The 20,554-nt window shown below is 40.8% G+C and overlaps 1 long non-coding RNA gene across 1 annotated transcript; it reads left to right on the forward strand.

Moving 5' to 3' along the window:
• The first annotated feature begins 15,278 nt into the window (after positions 1-15,278).
• LOC113037128 (uncharacterized) lies at positions 15,279-20,515 on the forward strand. The gene is made up of 3 exons (XR_003274585.1): positions 15,279-15,578; positions 17,729-17,916; positions 20,226-20,515. It is a non-coding gene; the product is annotated as an uncharacterized LOC113037128 (long non-coding RNA).
• The last annotated feature ends 39 nt before the right edge of the window (positions 20,516-20,554 follow it).

A 20,554-nucleotide genomic window follows, 5' to 3' on the forward strand; every position in this document is an offset into this window, starting at 1 on the left:
AAACCATCTCTACCTTGCCTCTCTCACTTTGTCTCCAAATCACTGAACCTGACTGTCTCTCTGATGTCCTCATTTCCAATCCAGTTCATTCTGGTCACTCCCAATAAAAATCTCACATCATAGCAAGTCTCTGTACTGTCTTATAAACCTTCCCTTTCACTTTTGCTGTTTTCTCTTTCATTCATAGACCTCCCCAGGTACTCATCTCCACCCTATCAACCCTCCCTCCACTCATTTCTTAACCTCTCTTGTGCACTTTCTGTTGCTTTGATCTCTGGATAATCCCAGATATTTAAACTCATCAACCATTATTACATGTTCTCCTTGCAACTTCAACTTTTCACCTATCTCTCTCTCTCATTCACACACATCTTTTCTCTCTTACTTAAACAGACTTTCATTCACTTTCTCTCCAGTGCATACCTCCAACTCTCCAGGCTGTCTTCCACCTGCTCCCTAACTCACCACAGTGTCATCTGCAAACATCATAGTGCATGGAAGATTCCTGCCTGACGTTATCTATCAACCTACCCATCTCCACTGCATATAAGTTATATTTTAGCAGCTAAAACATGCATGACACTACAGACAGACCTTTTGTCTATTATTATCTAAACCTGCCCCTGAAATAGTTTAGGTGAGGATGGATCCTGATGATTTTAGTAATCTCTCTTTTTGCCTCTTTCTGTCAGCTGCTAACATTTTTGGTTTTTAATTAAATGTGCTGACAACTATTGAGCTTCTGCTCAGATTGCTACATCCCACAACTCGAACCCAGATAAACAGTAGAAAATGGATGGATGGATGGATGGATGGAAGTTATATGTTCAGGAGTGATTCAAATGGCTCCATCCTGTTTATGCCAGCTTTTTCTTCTCTCCTGGTGTCTGTGAACCCTGATTTTGCTGTACACAACAATAAACTCTTCTTTAAAGCACGATCATCGCTGTGATCATGTAAGCATACTGATCTTAGAGTGGGCCTGTTATGTTAATGTCTAACTCCACATTTCCCATCTTCCTCCCGTACACTAGCTTTGCATAATTCATAGTCCAGAATAATCCATATTTATCTTTTCCAGGGCCTTGATCCAGTCTCTTTGTCAAGACATTTTAGCTCTCTCCCCCCTCCCTTTAAGCCAACAATCTTCTGATTGGCTGCCTCTTGTAAGCAGGCTTTTAACAATAGGCTGGTCGGGCTTCTGTGGTCTTTCCCGTAGCTGTGTCCCTGAGATGACTACATGAAAGATATCCACTCTCACTGACATCATACAGATCCAGGAATAATTAAACTGTCTGAAACTAAGTGTGTAATTCAGTATGAAGCCAGAGTTTTTGTTTTAAACTTTAACCATGTTTAATAGCATGACAAAAAATAAGGAAGCATAGCTGCCACATCATCCATAACTCGTTATCCAACATCTTGTTACTGAGTCTTCAACGTAGAAAAGCTTACATGGTGTCAAAGACAAAGTCATGCTGGACAAATTGCCAATCCACCACAAGCTGCGAGTCAGTGCTAACCATTGCTCCACAGCCCTCCTAGCTGTTCTCGCCTGCAGTGGTTGTTGCATAAAATGAATTTCAAATATGAACATAGTGTAAAACAGGCAGGGGGTGAAAGGACAACAGGGACTCAAATGGTGGATAAGAAGAGACAGGGAAACAAATGAAAGTGAAACTGAAACAGTGGCGCGCTAAACCCATTTCCATTTTCCTCACCCTCTTTATCTCTCCTTGCTACCATTGTAACTTCCTCACTTCAGCTGGGAAACTCTTCCCTCCTCTCCCATAATACCCCTCGCCCCTTTTGTCTGAGGTTCAATGACCCCACTCAATACAAGAGCATCATCAGGGGGATGAGATAACCTTTTAGTCCATCCTTTTAATCTCTCTCACACATATCCTCTCTTTGTCTATGTATTTCTGTTTCCATCCACCCCCCTCACGCTTCTCAGTCAGTATATCCACTTCCTGCCCCACTGCGTGTGCATAAATGTACAGCAGACTCAAATGTCAGAGTAACTAATACAACAGAATTCAATTACAACGCACCTCTGCTCTCTCGCTGTCTGAGGTGAATTAATGTTCGTGCATATTACATAAAATTTGTAAGTAAAAGTTTTTTCTCTCACTGTCTCACCCGTGTCCTCCCTCTCCTCCATAAAGAGCCTTCTTGGCTTCTTGGCAGTCAATGTGGCTGTGTCAGAAAAAAATATCAAAGTTACTGCAATCCTTAATGCAGCTTATTGTTTCTTTGTTTCTGGCAAGCAGCACGAGTCGTTTTGCTTTACACCTAAATGTCTTGTTAACCTTCAAGTCTCACAGGGGCACACACACCCATTTATGCACAACTTTGTTCTCCTGCAATTACTCTCCACATGCTGCCACTTAATATATGAAAAGAATAACTTTATAAATTTAGGAAACCATGAGAAGTCAGGCCAGGGTTTCCCTAAATCTAGCTTCATGCGTACAGTTTATGAAAGGGGTGTCAACTGTGACACTTATCTATAACAGCACTATGATTTACAAACAAGGCAATCTCATAGATTGCAATCCTTATTTCATTAAATTAATGTTTAGCTCACAACGCCTTCTTTCAGCAGCAGCCATGCCGGTGTTTCACAGTCTGAAAGCAAGTGAAAAAATCAATATAAAAACAAAATTCAACACCAGGCTTAGTCTACATGCAAATTTAACATAAGGTTCACAAGCACAGATATATTTCCTGTTTTGAAATAATTTTTTAATCCTTATGTAACAATAAACACGTTGCAGTTATTTGTGGCCGCGGACCAAGATCAAGGAATAAAGTTGTGTTTAAGAATCTATGTTCATTGCTATTTCAGGAAAGAAAAAACATTTTAGATGCACTTAAAACCTTATTACGGTACTTTCTCAGCACTGAGGTCAGGGGATTTTCTAAGGATGGTGATGCCATTTTCCAGAGAACTGATTGGTCAGAAGGCAGTGTTTTCATATCTTTTAATGAAAATCTCAAACATACCCTTCTCTGGAGCAGGATAGGTCTGCAGCATGAGTTACCATGGCAATGTACCCCAGTAAGAATGAAACGCCACTGTGATACTGAAAACCAAGGGTTTATCCTGAAGTTACCTCCTTCATATTACAGGCCTCTGTAGTGGTGCAACAATGTATCGGCGGATGTTCGGATTACACGGAGGTACATGATTGCCCAGTGGCTAACTAAGGACACCTGATCAGATTCTTAAACCCAGCCCATCAGATTAGGTTCACCTTTCATCAGCTAAAACGTTTATTAAAACTAATCTGTACTTCAGCTTTCTCAGCAACTCACCATTAAAATACTGACCACATAGTTTGACTCAAGCAGACGTTAGCAGACTTACAGTTGCAGTAACTGTAACTGTAACACAACTAATCCCTGTACAGTTACAATAATGTGTTGCTCACGTTACAAAGGTTGTGCTACAGTCAGCTGATTTTGGTTTGTGCGCGGAAGGAGGAAAATGGTGAAGCTGTCTAAAGCATGACCATGACTTTTATTTTTCATACAGAAAAAGACAAGAGAGGAATGGTTAAAGTGCAAACTCCATTCAGGATGAAAGCAGCTGCATTATACTAATGACACAACTTTATTGCAAGCACCTGCAGAGACAGCATGCTAACACAAAGTAAGCAAAGAACCCAGAGTGATGTTAAAGCTGAGTGTATGCAGACCCCAGCCCAGCAGCCAGAGCCTGAACTTCATCAGATAACAAAGGCAGTGTTGGGTGGTCAGGTTCCAGCCTGTTTCTATCTGCTCATGATTTTAAGTAGCATCACCATGGAGATAGTTTTAAAGTCTCATTTCACGTTCACGTTGTATTCATAAGTAAGTACTAAAATAAATATCTATTTGTGTCCTTATTAGGATAGAGATTTGTGTTGGTGTTTGGAACTGCAGCTTGTAAGTTTATATTCTTAACTAATAATTACGTTACATCCCGGTCATTCAACAGAACGTCCTGTATTACTATTAAAAAAGGTAACGAGTAATGAGTAATACATGTTACCTTTACGTGACAAAGGAGCCATTAATACTTATTCATACAGTAAAAATACTTTTATAAATTCAGCAATCGAAGGGACACGGAACAATGGATCAGCAGCACAATTGGGAAGTTTCTCATATCAGCTCATGTTGATCCATTTAAGACACACACATATCTCCTCCACATCTCTCCCGGAGGCAATATTTCCTTTGTTTCACATTTCCAGCTGGTATATTATATCCGTTTATCTGCGCCACAACTGTAATTAATCACAGCGATTAGAAGGCTGCAGCTCTGTGTCTACGAAGTGAAGGTTATAGGATTAAGTCGGAAATATGAAGTTCTAACTTAATCTCAGCTCTGAGGTGTTTTTGTGTTTGTGTGTTGAAATACAATGGTAATGAGCTGATAAGGAGCGTCACCGCCTCCATGTTTGTGCATGTAAATATAATAAAGGACACTAGTTACTTTCAAGCTGCTCCTGATGCTAAATTATCAACAGTAGTGAGGATTAGCTGATACAATGGTTTTCTCTTCCTGCTTCCGTCGTTGGTGTCAGCCTCTCTTGAGCTTTCCTTCTGTTTTATTACTCTCTGTCCTCACCTTTGTTCTCTCCTCACTTTTAATTCAATCTAAATGAGCTCCCCTAAACTAAAAAGATGTATGAAAGTACACTCTCAGCCTCATCTCCTCCTCTCTAGTCTACTTTCCTCACTTCCAATTGTTTTCTCTCACCCCTACCTCCTCCAATTCTTTTTCCCTTGGGTCTATTTCATCACATCTCTCCTGCATCCACCCACCGAGTCTCTCTAACACTCGCATTCCCAGTCTTTCCTCGCTGTCTGGTCCAGCCTGTTCTGACTCCTCCTCCTGTCTCTCCTCTTGTCAATCACTTCCCTTTTTAAAAAACAGCCTAATAAATACATTAATTACCTCCATCAGTTTTCTGTCTCTCTCTCGTTCCCCCACCCCATGACTGTGTGTTTGTCTCTCAGCGTCTCTGCCTGACAAAGCAATAAATTAAATTAGCAGAAGATAAAATGCCAAATATTCTCTCCATGTCGTTCATTTCATCTTCTTTCACTTCCATCACTTCTTCCTCTCACTCTGTCTCACACTTCCACCCACCATCGCCTCTTGGTTTTTTTCTTCTTGCTATTAGTCTGTGCTGCACATCTAATCTATCTGGACACACTTCCTCAATCCTCTTTCCCATTACTGGTCATTGCCATATTTAAAAAAAAAGAAATAATTTTCAGCGTGTTCTTCTTTTTTGCATTTCCCTTGGACCTGTCTGTCCAACTGCAGACTAATTCTTATGAAATATACCTTCATGCCAGAAATATACCTTATGAAATATACCTTCAACTGCAGACTAATTCTTATGAAATATACCTTCATGCCACCGTTACATTGAAGCATCAAAAAAAAAAAAGAGCGACCGAGCAGTAATGAAATGACCTGGACTGTAGGTGTGTGTGTGTGCACGTTGGCAGGAATAGCTGCAGTATCTGTTATTTGTCGGAAAAACCATCACCCTGCATGACTTTGCTCTTACTATTTTTTATTTGTCTGACTGCTGCTGACTCGCCTCAATTTTCTTTCACTCTTTTCAATTCCGAAACCCTGCTCCGCTCGCCTCTGCTCTTTTCTTCTTTCACACTCGGCTGAAAAACAGTCATCAATAACCAGAGGCAAAGCAGACTGTGTACAGTACGGTGTGAGATTTAAATAAAAACAACAAATGTACACTCCCTGGTGACTCCATTAGGTACATGCATACAGTGCATGAGGTGTTACCAAGGTCGTAGTGAGCGGTGTTGTGGTACTGGACATGAATTAATCTCCCCCTCGGACATTTCAGTAAAAGCAAATATTATTGTTGTAAACATCGAACTAATGGCTGAGCTTGTATTTTGGATTTTGTTACACTGTATTTCTAAAGTGGTGACTGCTCAGCTTGCATGACTCAAAGTTGTAACAGTCTCCGACTATGTATGTTCCACTCTGGCAGGTAAGACGACGCCTGGATGATTTGAGCGATGTGATTTCATCTGTTTCCATCGCTAAAACATGGATAATCATGTTCGGGATGGGAAAGCTGTTTGATCAGTGCAAGAAAATAACAAAGTGGAGCTACACCAAAATTGAAACAGATCAAAGAAGGGCTTTGATGAACGGCTGTCTCCACAGTGCTTGGTGATGTAATTTGGGGGATTTTTCTTATCAAAGAAGGAAGGAAGTTATAACAGTGTCTGCAACCAGAAGGACACGATGCAAAATAATAAAATCAGGGTACAGGTGACAGGGTTTAATAAGGTGTTCTAAAATCCCAACCACTGCATGACAGAGTTACTGGATCTCCTTACTAAATGGGTCAAGTATTCAGAGTTTACTTTTAATTTGTCTTTACATAAACATATCGCTTTGTGAAAGCGCGGTGCAGTTTTATGGTCGGCAACAAGAAAACTGCACTCAGTTCATTTCCTTGCTTCACCTCCATAACAGCGTCTTTAATACACAACGCAGGAGCAATTTAATCCTCTGCAGCTCCACAGGAACTGATGTTCACTGCCTCAAAACTGTAATCACAGTTTGTCGGCGATACTGAGGCAACAAGCGAAAAGCCACAAATACTGAGACTGGACTGTGGAGGTGGCTTGTGTGTTCTCAAAAATGTGAATAATGCCAGTGGAGATCCCATAAAGATATACTTAAATTAATCTTTGAAAATAATATGCAGTGTGACTCAGAAAAATATGTCGAGTATGTGTCAAAATAACTGTCAGGGAGGTCTTTTTTAGCTTAGTCAGAAAGCTGACAAACCAAGGCATTGCATCATGTTGATGCAAAAAAAAAAAAAAAAATGCTCATCAGCAGTGCCCCCAAAGACACAATCAGACAAAAAGCACTGCAAAAATCTCTCAGTGACACATTTGTGCTGTTAAGTCATTCGTGAACTCAGAAGTCAGAGGCTCAGTAATCTGTTCCTTACTCCTTACTTGGTAGTATGATTTGAAATTTAAATATTGTGGTAATATGACAGTCGCCAAGTTAAATCCTGTGCCACGCTGCAAATCAATTCCTGTGCCGGAGGGGTTCACATAAAGAGAGCGCCGTAACACCTTGATGCAGAAGCCTAAATCCATCTCAAGCCCATGAGGCTTTTCCTGGCAGCCGCACTACTGTTGATATTTGAAATCAGTGAGGTTGGTGTTATTTCCTCCCTTCTTTGTGTGCGTCAATACACATCGATATATTAGTGAATACACACTGCAGCTGAGTAATCAGAGGTAAATGTCACACATCTTACATAATGCCCGAAGCTTTGAATCTCATTAACAAAGCCCCAGTAACTATGGCGATGAGCATCATCGGAGACCCCCGATGTAACTTATGCTAAAAAGGCCAAGAGGTTGCCATGACAACTAGAACAAAAACAAGGGTGAGAAAGTTGGAGCTGGTTTATTGAAGCCATGATACGTACACAAACACACACGGACACTCAAAGGCCTTTATGCTCAAATGGGCACTAATATGTCAATAGTGTCCAGAAAAAAACATGTTAAGATGTTAGTCTTTTCCTTCCAGTTCCTTTTTATCATCATCATCACTCTGTGCTCCAGGCTCATCCCTCAGCATGTGAACACCCTCGCTCTCTCTCTCTCTCACACACACACACACACACACACACACACACACACACACACACACACACACACACACACACACACACACACACAGTAGGTCTGTAATGACAGCCAGACTGGAGCTTGTTAGCACAAATTCACATGAATGTTAAACAGCACGAATATCACTACCAACGTGAGATCATATAAATACAGGATTATTTAAATATGACATGTTATGTCCTGTCATCTCAGTCAATTTATAACAACAACATTATGGCTCATGAAGGTTTTCACTACACTTAAATGCAGATCAACTTTAGACTGTATATAAAAGATGAACACTGTGAAGCCAATCATTAGTTTGCTCTCTTTCCCGCTTTGTCATTTACTTTTTTTCCAAGGTGGCTCCTTCGTGGTTTCCCTGCCACTCAGTCAGTCACTCACCTGTCGGCATTCAGCTCGTCAACTCACCTGCAACTCATCAGTAGCTCTGGAAGCAGAGTATTTAAGAGTGACGCACAGACTCAGTTATCAAAAAATCCTTGCATCAGCCAGGTAACATGCTTGCCCGCAGTCTGTTCCTTCCGTCCGTCCGTCCTAACCTGTTTCTCATTCCCTAAGCTGAAGATAAACCCATAAAAACTTTTCAGTGCTCAGCATGTGGGTCCATCCTTCTATCCTTTTATAACAGATATGGCATACTAAACTACCCCATATGGGCAGATCTAGTGGGCCACCTACAAAAGCTGCTCAGCCATGTAAACCCACGCCACGAAGCTCCCAGCTCACAGTTTTGGTGCTGATGTTAATGCCAGAGGAGGTTTGCAACTCTGCAGAGACTTGATGACTTTCATGCAGTCTAAGACCTCGCTCGGTAACTTTAAGTGGTCTGAACTGTGTCCTTTCATAATAAACAGTAAACTGTGACGCTGCTACGCTGGTCATTTTAAACCACTTCAAGGTCACATTAAATCATTCAACTGTAAATTGTAAATTTAGATTGTTATTGATCCTTTTACCTTTAATTTAAAGTATATATTTATACCTTTTACTTTTCCCTTAGTCTTAAAATGTATATTTATTTCTTACTCTTCTTATATTTATTGTTGTCTTTTGCACTGAATGGAACTGGAGCCTCCTCGTCTCATCTCTCTATATACTCTACTTTATGTAGCAGAGATGACAATAAAGTTTACTTTGATTTTAATAATGGAATGTAATCAGGCAAGCCATTATCTGCTAGAAACAGATTGTTGTGTGTTACACCTAAATAAAACCAACTCCACTCCATAGTTGAGCTGAACCTTAGCAGCTCGGTTCAAATATGATATGTTTAAAGTGTTTTGAATTTTGAATACTCCAGACAGAGTTGAACTTTGCTCTTATGAAAATACATTATATTTAGTGATGTAAACTAATTGGTGGGGAAAATGAATGTAGAAAATCGATGGCATTAAATTACTGTAATGGATTCATAGACAGTAGAGGTCATTTAAAGTAAAATATCATTACAATGTTGGACATTAAATATTTACCACCTTTCTCTTTTTTTAATGCATTTATTTAACTGAATGAATACTTGAGCGGAAGATTGATGAATAATGACCAGCATCTTACCATTAGTGATTATTATAGTCAGTATTAACCCATTCTTGGTCATGGACAAGGGAGGAGAAACTATATATCCCAAGGCTCAGAGTCAAACTAGCTTCCAGAGACAACAGGCACAGCAAGGCAGTAATTCACTGGAAGGAAGTAAACAAGTGGGGGATGTGCAATATTGTAAGATCGGTTCACTTTTGAAGGGTTTAACTGATGTCTGCTTTTAGATTTCAAAGGGCAAGCACTGATTTCCTTGCTTTCCCACACTAAATGCAACTACATTGATCATTTGGCTGATCTCCTGGAACTGCAACAGAAAAGAGACACTGATGATAAGGTACAATGATTAATTGTACTTTTTTTTTTTTTTCAAATTTCAAAACATCATTGCCAAAAGCAGCAATAATATCTGTTTTTGTGCTCAATTCAGCCTCAAGGTTTAAATCTTACTTTCGTTTTAATGCCAAGGGGAAAAAAACTGTGGGAGTTATTGTTCTCCTGGCATCGATTATGATAATATGCTGTATATGCCTGACATCTTTATTCAGTTTGTCATGCATCTCTATGTTTTGTTACAGCAACAAAATCTCTGACTCATGACTCCTCTCTTTACCTCCTGATGGGCGTTTGTTTTGTTTTGGATTTTTTAATCTATAAAACAATACTGGATTAACTTACAGTTTTTCTCAGTAACTTTCTCTGTATCAGCTTGAACAGTTACCAGCAACGCTCCTCCAAATGGTTGCTTTTAATGTGCCCAGGGTGTTGACAGATTTTCTTATTAAGCACCTTGGACATAAAACACTGCAAAAAGATCAGAGGTTTTTTGTTTTGGATATATGCATATTGCATGTCATGTTGTATGCTCTGCATTTTAAGTTGTTTGTATTTTTATTATGTTTGGAGTTTGTGTTTCTGCTGCCTTGGCTAGGTCTCCCTTGAGAAGGTGACCTCTGTGGGACCTAAATCAAGGTAAACCAATAAACACTGGCCATGTAGTAAGCTGCGCGTCCACTAAAAGATCTTTCCACACAAGCAAGCATGTTACATAACACTCAGAAAAACTTAGGAAAAGATATTGCAGATTTCAAATTGTAATGTTTTACACATCATGGTGAACTCAAATGATGTTTATGTGTGTTGTTCTTTTTGCTGTTTCCCTCCACTTGGCCTTAGCACAATGTGGCAGACGGGGAGAGATGACTTGGATTCATCTCACTGTACAATCAATGAAACACAGGATCCGTTCCCACAGTGCTGACGACACAAACATGATCTTCCGCCCACACAAACAGATGCACACATCCAACTCCACTCATCAAAGTGGATGCTGCCTCATACCTACAGCAGCAATCAGACAAAGAGGTGAGGCAGGATTCCTCTTTTTTCTGTGAATGTTGGTAACAAAAACACACTTTGCTGAAGGTTGACTTCAAAGTAGGCAGAAATAAAAATGTGAATGTTACGTCCCCCCGAAGGAGTCTAGGCATGCGAGTGAGGGGACCAGTAACAAATGAGTCCAGAACAGAATGAAAGGAAAACAGACAGGTGTTTTTAGTAAATAAAATAGTCTTTATTATAGATAATCATAACATAAAGAGCCGGCAACGCCGTTTTACCAATAACACTTGGAAAAAGGGAAAAAAGGTTGCAACAACAAAGAACACAACAACCAAACAAACTCCACACCACGAGGAGGCACTTCCAGGGGCCCACAAGCTCACCCTATCACTAGCAGCAGCTAGTAGTGATGTGACGTTCTGTATCGAGGCTTCGAAGCTTGTGTCGAGTAATGGAGGGGGCGTTTCCGCGATGCGCGTATCGAGGCTTGCTTCATTTATGGGAGGAGCTGAAAATGATGACGTCCGAAGCCTCGCCGCCCGGCTGTACCACGTGACTGGTTCATGAAGTGGTTCGAACTTTGCCGCGAGATATGACAGCGATATAAACCCCTCAGACTTCATTCAAAATGTAGGTGTTTGATGGAGAGTTGCGGTTAGTGAGAGTTTGGAGACAGTTTGGAGGTTTATGAGAGTGAGGAGAGAAAGTCAGGAGAGAATGGAGCCAGCTAAGAAGAGGAGGATGTCCTCCCCTGTGTGGGAACATTTTGATTTTATTCCTCCCAACAAGGTATGTAAATTTCTACAGAAGATGTATTTTCATAATACTGATGGTGCAATACAATTTATGTTAAGCGGCTTTACTTTTGTACAAGGTGAAGTGTTTGCTATGTGCCAGGGAGCTGGGATATAACAACAACACCTCATCCATGCTTAGGCACTACAGAGCTTCGCATGAGAATAAGGGGAACACCGATTATGGAGCAAGACCAGGTGAGCCATCAAATGCCATGATAATATAGCATGCAGTAATGTTACTAAATGATATAACAATATTATACAGCTGTTATAAGTTACGTGTGTGATATTTATATTTGTGCTTTGTCTTTATTGTCTTTCCTCAGGAGAACAATCTCAAATAGATGAAGACCTGGTTAGCATGGTGAATGAGGACTCCCAGCCATTTAGCATTGTGGAGGACAAAGGATTTAAAAGATTTGTTAAATCATTAATCCTAGCTATGTTCTCCCCACTAAAAAGGTCATAAAAGCAGTGAAAATGTAGTTTTTACAGAATAAAATGTGAACAGGCAGGACTGAGGCTCAGTGTGTAGCTGTCCATACCTCAGTGTTACAAAAGCACAACTACTGTCCACACCCCAACTACACCTCACCTCACAGTAAATGATCATTTCCATTTTAAGCATTTCCAAATAATCATTTTCCATACTGCCAGTATAAATATACACAGTATACTGCCATCACTACAATATACATGTTTTACACACTCCTTTTGTTGTTGACATTTACAAGCTGTGTGCAAAAGGCCACACTCTTCAAATTCATGCCAACTAATATTTTTATGTCCAGTAGGTGTCCTACTAGAGCAAATGAAGCTTCAGTGCTTCATGAAGTTTCATCTGCCCATCACTAGCAGCTAGCTTTACTGCTGCCGAGGCCCACAAGCCCACACTACTCACGTAAAGCAGCTATACTATTTCCACAACTCCACACTTCAGGCAGGATAACTACACACCAAGAACACCCCACACTGCTCACAGCTCATCCCCAGCTTATATGACCTCAGAGAGGATGATTGCCGACTGGGCCCAGGTGGTAAATGAGTCCAATGAGCAGCAGCTGTGTCCTGGGGAGAGAGAAGAGCAAGAGAGAGACAGAGGGGTGGAGCAAGAGAGGAGGAGGCAGAGAAAAACACCAAGCCCACACAAGGGCAGTATCAGGAGGCCCAGCTAGGGCTGTAACAGTGGAGAAACACCCTGAGTGTTGATAATGTGTTCCTGAGACAGCCTCAGGATCACTGCTGTCCCAAAATCCCGACCCATTGCAGAAGCCACATTTCTGGCAGCTCCCAGCCAGTTTCTGCTGATTACATTTGGTTAATCGAGTTTGGTCTTGTTTCTTGCTTGTGCGCATTTTCTTTCATTTCAGAATTTTATCTACGCTCACTTTGTCAGCAGCAGCACACGAGAAAATAAGAGACAATCACAAAGAAACAAGACTGACTGAAGGGCTGGTTAGTTTGGCAGCAACAGTGGTGCTGGGAAAAAAAACAACCCTTCTTTTTCTTCTTTTCTGTTGCTTGTCTCAGTCCAGAGGAAATGGCAAAATGGGCCAAAATTCCTCCTGCGTGTCGAGGGAGGAAATGTTTAGCCAGGGTTATGGCTGCTTTCAGGAGATTTTTCAACAGATTAGTTTCAATTCCTCTTCTCACAAGAGCCACATTAATGTTTTATCAGCCATATCTAAATAATGAATGTAACTTTTGCGTTCTTTTTTGTTTGTTTGTTTGTTTTTCCATTTGTTTTTTTCATTTGCCTAATTTAATTAAACATGCATGTATACATCCATGCATGATACATGCATCAAACTACCAGAAAAAAACAGAACGCTATACAACCTTCAAAGACGCCACAGCCTCCACCCTTCTTTCAAACAAACTTAATAAGTTATATTGATGTTGATGGCAGCATCACACAGTTAACCTGAGTTCTTACTGGCTGTAGCCAGATTGTGTCTGTGATTTCACCCAAAAGCCTGAAAGCAATGTTCTGTTTAAATGTTTGATGGGGAGACTGGAAGCAGAATGTCAAACTGCAAAAAGGACAAAGATACTTAAACTTTGTCACATACAAGCAAGGATACATCACTCAGCATAACATTATGACCACCTGCCTAATATTGTGTTGGTGCCCAAACAGCAACAAACAGTGATGCACTGTGTATTTTCTTGCCTTTCTATCAGATCCAGCATTACCTTCTTAGGCAATTTGAGTTACAGTAGCTCACCTGTTAGATTGGACCACAGGGGCCAACTTCGCTCCATGACCCTGTCACTGGTTCACCACTCTTTGTTTCTTCGACCACTATGGATACAGACGACTACAGACCATGAACACCCTACAAGAGCTCCCTCCATTCCACCACATCCCAAAGGTGCTCTATTGGATCATGTTCAAGAAACTAACTAAGCTAAGTAACATGGACAATCTTGAATTATCCAATTTTGTTGAGACTGGATGAGTTATAGCCTCAGTTTCCTGTTCTTGGCTGAGAAGTTGAGTGTAGCCAGTGTGGTCGTCTGCTGCAATAGCTCATCTGCTGCAAGGTATAATGTTTTGTACTATCACACGTGCTCTTCTGCAGACCTTGGTTGTAATGAGTGGTTATTTGAGTTACTGTTCCCTTCCTATCAGCTCAAAGCCATCTATCCTCTGACACCAACAAGGTATTTTGACACAGGAAGCTGCCAATAACTGGATCTTTTTTTTTTCAGACAGTTCTCTGTAAATCCTAGAGATATTTGTGTGGGGCAATCCCTGTAGATCAGCAGTCAGACCAATCTGTCTGGCACCAACCATGTGGCAGAACCGTGTCAGACTAAACAAAATCACCTTTCTTCCCCCAATTTGTTGCTCAGTTTGAACTTCAGTGTTTTTCTGACCATGTCTACATTCCTAAATACATTGGGTTGCTGCCATGTGACTGGCTGATTATATATTTGTGTGATCGAGCACCTGAATAGGTGTACCCAATAAAGTTTGTGGTGAGTGTGGTGTGACCTGTGAGCCAAGAAAAAAAACAAACTTGTGCCTGTGACTGATTACGGAGATATATTGTATATGTCTAAGTAGCTAGATAAAATAAAAGATGAAACATCTTCACGAAATTTAAAGAAGTCCAGCTAGTTTATTTTCAAGATCCTTAGACTACCATGACCTGGATGACAGAGAACCTACACAGATTGCATATGCATGCCATGTATCTCTGCATTTTAATGCAAACTGTCTGATTCAGTACTGCATTCTTTGTGATTTAGTGGCATGGTCAGCAGGCCACTGGTGTGAAAGTCTCTGAGCAACCATCAGAAACAGACTCCATGAGGGTGGCCTGAGGACCCAACATCCTCTAGTGGGCCCCGTGCTCACCAGCACTAGAGCCTGTTTGAGACGCTCCACCACCACAATCTTTATAAGGATAAGCTAAAGAGAATGGATGGATGGATATGTTGTAGTGATATCGTCCAGATTACGGTTATCAGTTGTGTTTGAAACTAATCAGTGATGCCATCAACCAAAACGGCATCAGTGTTTGTTGGTGCAGAGAGTGTTTGAAAGCAGAGAAAGGCAAAAGAGTTGAGAGAACAGCTGAAAAACTGCATGTGTTGTGAGGTTTTCTTTTATGACGCAGTAAGCACAAAGGTCTAAGGTTCAATGATCAACACTGCAGAAAGCCACAGTGCACACAAACAAGCACAGAAGCATAACATGTAAATTATTTCCCAGATTCAAACGGTTTAAGGACACCAGTGCATACAGTAACATGCACCAATCCTCTTACTAAACACACACACACACACACACACACACACACACACACACGGTCCAGTAAAACTAATCTTACTAATCACACGGTTCGACTGTTGAAACAGAACAAAGTTCACATTGTCAACAGCAGTGCTGTTTCTCCCAATCAAAGTGAGTCGGGGACAGAGAAACACAGGAAGCAAACACACTAAAAAGAAGAAACAAAGAACTGGACTTCTTTTAGCTCATTTTCTCACTGTGGAAATAAAAACACGAGATTTATTTTTCCTGCATAATCTCAGCGGCGTCAGGAGCAACTGACTGATTTCTTTAAAAGACAGCTTAACGTCAGCAAGGACAAAACTCATTAATCTCTGGAGAACATCTGTAGGTCATTTCCACCTAAAGGCCTTCAAAGCTGCATTACTGGGGGCCTAAAAACCGTAAGTAGATTTGGTTGTAGTGTTAATGATAACTGTGAGTGTGATTCATGTTTTGTATAGGTGATCCTGCTTTATCTGTACTGACTGTACACGTTCGTATGGACAAAATGAGCACAAGGTTTCATGGCCAAAGAGTGAAACAGTCACAAATGTGCAAGCTATTTGTCCGTGGACATGAACTGTATGAACTGTACTTTAAGTGGAAGTACATTTCTTGCTTGCATCGTGCATGTTTTCAACGCTCCTCTGAGGGGACACGTAACCCAGGCAACCAAGAAAAAAAGTGGTGAAACTGCCGTGAACTTTTGTATTTTAGTCTAAACCATGACCGAGATCAAACAGTCTTGTTCCTAATACAAAGCTTTTGGGAACATGCCACTCAGAGCGCATCTGGAAAGTACTCACAGCACCTCACATGACCACATTTTGTCATCATACAGCCTTCTTCCAAAACAGATTTATTTTTTATTTCACCCCATAATGAGAAAGTGGGAAAACATAGCTTTAAACTGCAATTTTGTTAAAAATCAAACAACTTTATAACGTGTACATAAGCTGTCGCAGCCTTCCCTCGATACTTTGTTTTAAAAAAGTAACAACTCTGCAGTGTGAATATTTTCCAAATGCACTGTGTGTACATGGACACAAGTGAATCCATAAAAGCACATGTTCATGTGAATGAGGGAAAACACGTGCGAAGGAACTCGAACAATAGATTACATGTTACAGTTATCATTTCATAACCTGCACTGAGACCGACAAGGCCGCTTGAAAGGGATGAAAACTATGATTCAAGTTTCAGCAAGGTTAGCTGAACCTGCAGGGAATTATTATTTTAAATAAATATCATTCTAAACTTTGTATCAAAACCAGTGTTTGAAACACAAAATATATAAATGTCATGACTGCAAAGGATTATCCATAATTTAGACTATAGAGGCTTTAACACCAAGCATGGAAGCAACATTGCTGCAAGTCTGGAGTGTTGCATTGTCACAGTTTACACTTCTAATCATATAGAAATACATATTTAAGCAATGACCCATCTGTGTAGTGTCCAGATGTCCATTCCTGGATGAGTACAGCCTGCAGCTGTGCAATGGTCATTGATTGCGGTTGCCTCTGTTGAGCACACAGCATGTCCTAGGCAAGTTCAAAAGAAAACCTATCAGGATTAAATGCTGATCAAAGACGTTCCCCGATATGTCCCTTTTTGTTGTGTTGTAGTTTTTAACCATACGGTGCAATGACAATACAGTTTATTCTGAATCTGATCCAAAGGGACAGCTACTCTGGTTGTGTATGTTCTAAGATCATTGGTTTGAGAATGTATACAAGTTTATTCAGTTCCACCCTTAACTAAAACCAATCAACCAGAAGCGAAAACTACACACAGAATGGTTGTACTGAGAAATCGATTTAAAAGAAATTTGGAACACGTTTCTTATTTGATGTCTGGTGTTTATTCCAACCTTTGATTGGCATACACACGCTTGGCTACTAAAAATAGTCTGCTTTTATTAACCCTTTAAAGCCTGAACCATGAAATAATTGCCAGGCAATTGTAATTCTGAAAATAAAGTTCTATTTTCAATTCAATTTTATTTGAATTTTATTTTCTTTATATTGCAAGGTAGACCCTACAATAATAAAACAAAGAAACCCCCAACAATCACATGATCCCCTATGAGCAAGCACTTTGGCGACAGTGGGAAGGAAAAACTCCCAGGCTCAGGGAGAGGTGGCCAATTCACATATTTGAGTTTTAATTTATATCATATTTGTTGTTGGGTTTTGTTTTGGCAAAATATTTATTACTAAATTTATTTATTTTTATTTTTTTTCAGAGGGGTTAGTCTCAAAAACTCATGTATCAAATATGATACACTAGGTGTGGGGGGTTAAGCTGGTACTTGCTAGTGTACGTTTCTTGTACAGTAAATGCTTCATACTACAAAAGCAGCTGCAGACCAAAGAGATTTTGGGCTTTAACTGAAAGAAAAGTCGTCAGCACTACTGTTACTTATTTGTTATTTAACCTAAAACTTAGCTGTTGTCGGTCCGACACATTAAAGTACTCGCGTTGATGTGTTCTGTGATCATATCGCCACAGCAGACCTGATGTTCTCCCCGTTTCTGTTGCTTCACAGGACTAACATGGCTGTGCTGACTTCCCCCTGGGCTGATCTGGCTCTGTTCCTGCAGGGAAGCATCACGATGTCAAACAGTGATGCAGGCAGCTTTTTTCCAGTGTGGCTGTTTGGACTGATGCTCTTCCTGTCTGTCTCTCTGCTGCTGCTAGCACTGATCATCCTCCTCAGTTGGAAACTCAGACAGGGTGGGCATTTCTCATACTCACTCACAGTATTATTTGAACAGTATATTACAACTCACGTGACCCACAGGTAAACAACAAAGAACCCAAACTAAACTACACTCTGACAATTAGTTACACTGGCCTGGTTTTTGTGGATGCGTAGTGAGAGAGGACTGCCACAGGCTTTAGATTACTCAACACATGAAAAACCTGGAAACATGCCTTTTCCTTCATCTATATGTGTGCACAGGTGTTGCTTTTGCCGGCTAAATCGGACCCATTTGTTCTTTGTGCGGCCGTAAAACATAGACGTGTACACACATCCTGTTATGATCATGGCTGTGCTTTCACCATCTGCTCTGGTTCAAAGTGGATATATTAATAAAAAGATTATTCATGTGTAGAAAAATCAATCATGGGGAACTCCAGCTGCTTTTTGAGAAAATCTGACTCTTTTGTGACCCGTTTTTAAAAGACAATCATGTGGGAATGACTGCTGGGCGTGATTGGGCATCAAAGCAAGAAAGTGTGCAATTTTTTGTGATTTTACATTGTCTGCTGTTTATTCGCATGCTAATTACAATCATTTACAGGTAATCAAACGCATACTGTTTGTCAGTGGTGCTCAAATTACACAAAGCTTCTATTTATGTTGGTGAGAAACAAATCTGGGTCTGTGTTCTAGATGGCAAATCACAACAGTAGAAAGAGTTTTACAGACATTTTACTATTTGATGACAAATATTAGCTCATTTTGAATTTAATGGCAGTAATGTGTGTCAAAGTTGGGGAAAGTGCAACAAAAGGCTGGAAAAGTAAAAGAAAAAGCCAGAGGAACATTTAGCAACTAATTAGGTTAATTGCCATCACGGTGTTAAAAACAGACATGATTCTGGCACGGAAACTACTTCATGGGCTCAGGAACACTTCCTGTAATCACTGTCTGTGAATACTGTGCCATCCACACATGCAGGTTAAAGCTTTATTGTGCAAAGACGAAGCCATACGTGAACATGAACGCTGGACTGAGACAGAGTGGAAAACTGTTCTGTGGTCAAAGTTTGAAATTCTTTTTGGAAAACATGGACACTGCATAAAGAGGTGAATTGTTGAGTGCCGAATTGTTATACGCACTCAGTTCAAAAGCCTGCATCTGGTACCACACAAGGTACCAGCATTGCTAAAAGATAAAAACAAAAAAAGGAAAGTGGCAGTGAGCGTCAGTTTCCTTGGTGAAAATGCCTTGTTGATGTTACAGAAGACTGGTCAGACTTCTTCAAGCAACATAAACTCAAATAGCCACTGCTTACAACCAAGGTATGCAGAAGAGCATCTCTGAACACACAGCACATCAGACTGTACCAGCAGTTTAGGCTGCTGCTGGTGCTATAATGATGTAGGGGATGTTCTCATGGCACAGTTTGGGGCCTCTTAACACCAACTGAGCATTTTTTAAGCAGAGCCTATTATACCTAAGTACTTGCCTGGTGCTGGGCAACCACACAGTGGCAGCACCGAGCACAGCAGGCAGTCCCTAAAACAAAAGAACTCGTAATAGAGGCGCAGAGAGCTCCACTCCCATCTCATTATCAATGGAGAACAGGTGGAATATGTCTCCACCTTCAGGTTTCTGGGCACCCACATCTCCACTGATCTCACCTGGACCCACAACACCAATGTTCTAGTAAGGAAGGGCCAACAGTGGCTGCACTTCCTCCATGTCCTCAGGAAGAACAACCTGGACCACAAGCTGCTGCCAGCCTTCTACCTTGCTTGAATGGAGAGCGTGCTCTCCTATACTGCCTGGGTGTTTGGTACTCAGTTGATAACTGAGGGAAAAAAGGCTGTGCACAGTGTAAATTAACACTGCCCAGAAAAATCATCTACTACCCTCTGCCACCCCTGGAGGCTATCCTTAAATCCTCCAGTCTCAAGACAACTAGGGTCATCACAGGTGACCATTTGCACCCCACCCACCACCCGTGTGCCCCACTGCCCTCTGGTCGGTGCCTTGGGTCAATCAGGTCCCACACCTCCAGACTCACCAACAGCTTTTTCCCCTGGGCCATTCTGTTAACCAACACCATCGCCCCACGCAGAACTGAAATGACAAGCCTGTGGCACCAAGATTTCAACTGATGAAAATAATGTCTAAATTAATTCAAAGTGGAATATATAAAACTTATATAAAATATTGTATAAATAACAAAATTAAACTTCATTCTAGTTACAATAGTAAATGTTAAAAAGACTAAAATATTACACATAGAGCTCATAACATTCCAGTTTTCTTCTGTTTTTAGTCTTCATCTCTAATCTTTCATCCACAGCTGACGCTGATCTGTTGAAGCTAGCGCAGGACAGAAGCTCCATCAGCGCCACCCACAGGCATGTCCACAGAGGACGGCACAGAAGAAATACTGGATCTCATTTCTGCGCCTGACAGTCATGAACGGACACATTTTAACACAAATGAAGGAACACCCTCTGTATATGACACTATGTGCTCTCTCCTGAGGGGCCACATCATGCTGGACATTGAAGACACCGACGTCGTCTGCCTCACCCGACTGACATGAATTAAAAAGCATAATTTACACATGGATTTAAGTTTTAGTTATTATGTCTAATAAATATGCTGCACACATTTTCAATCACA

Source organism: Astatotilapia calliptera, chromosome 15 (genome assembly GCF_900246225.1).
Source record: "Astatotilapia calliptera chromosome 15, fAstCal1.2, whole genome shotgun sequence".
Classification (NCBI taxonomy): Eukaryota; Metazoa; Chordata; class Actinopteri; order Cichliformes; family Cichlidae; genus Astatotilapia; species Astatotilapia calliptera.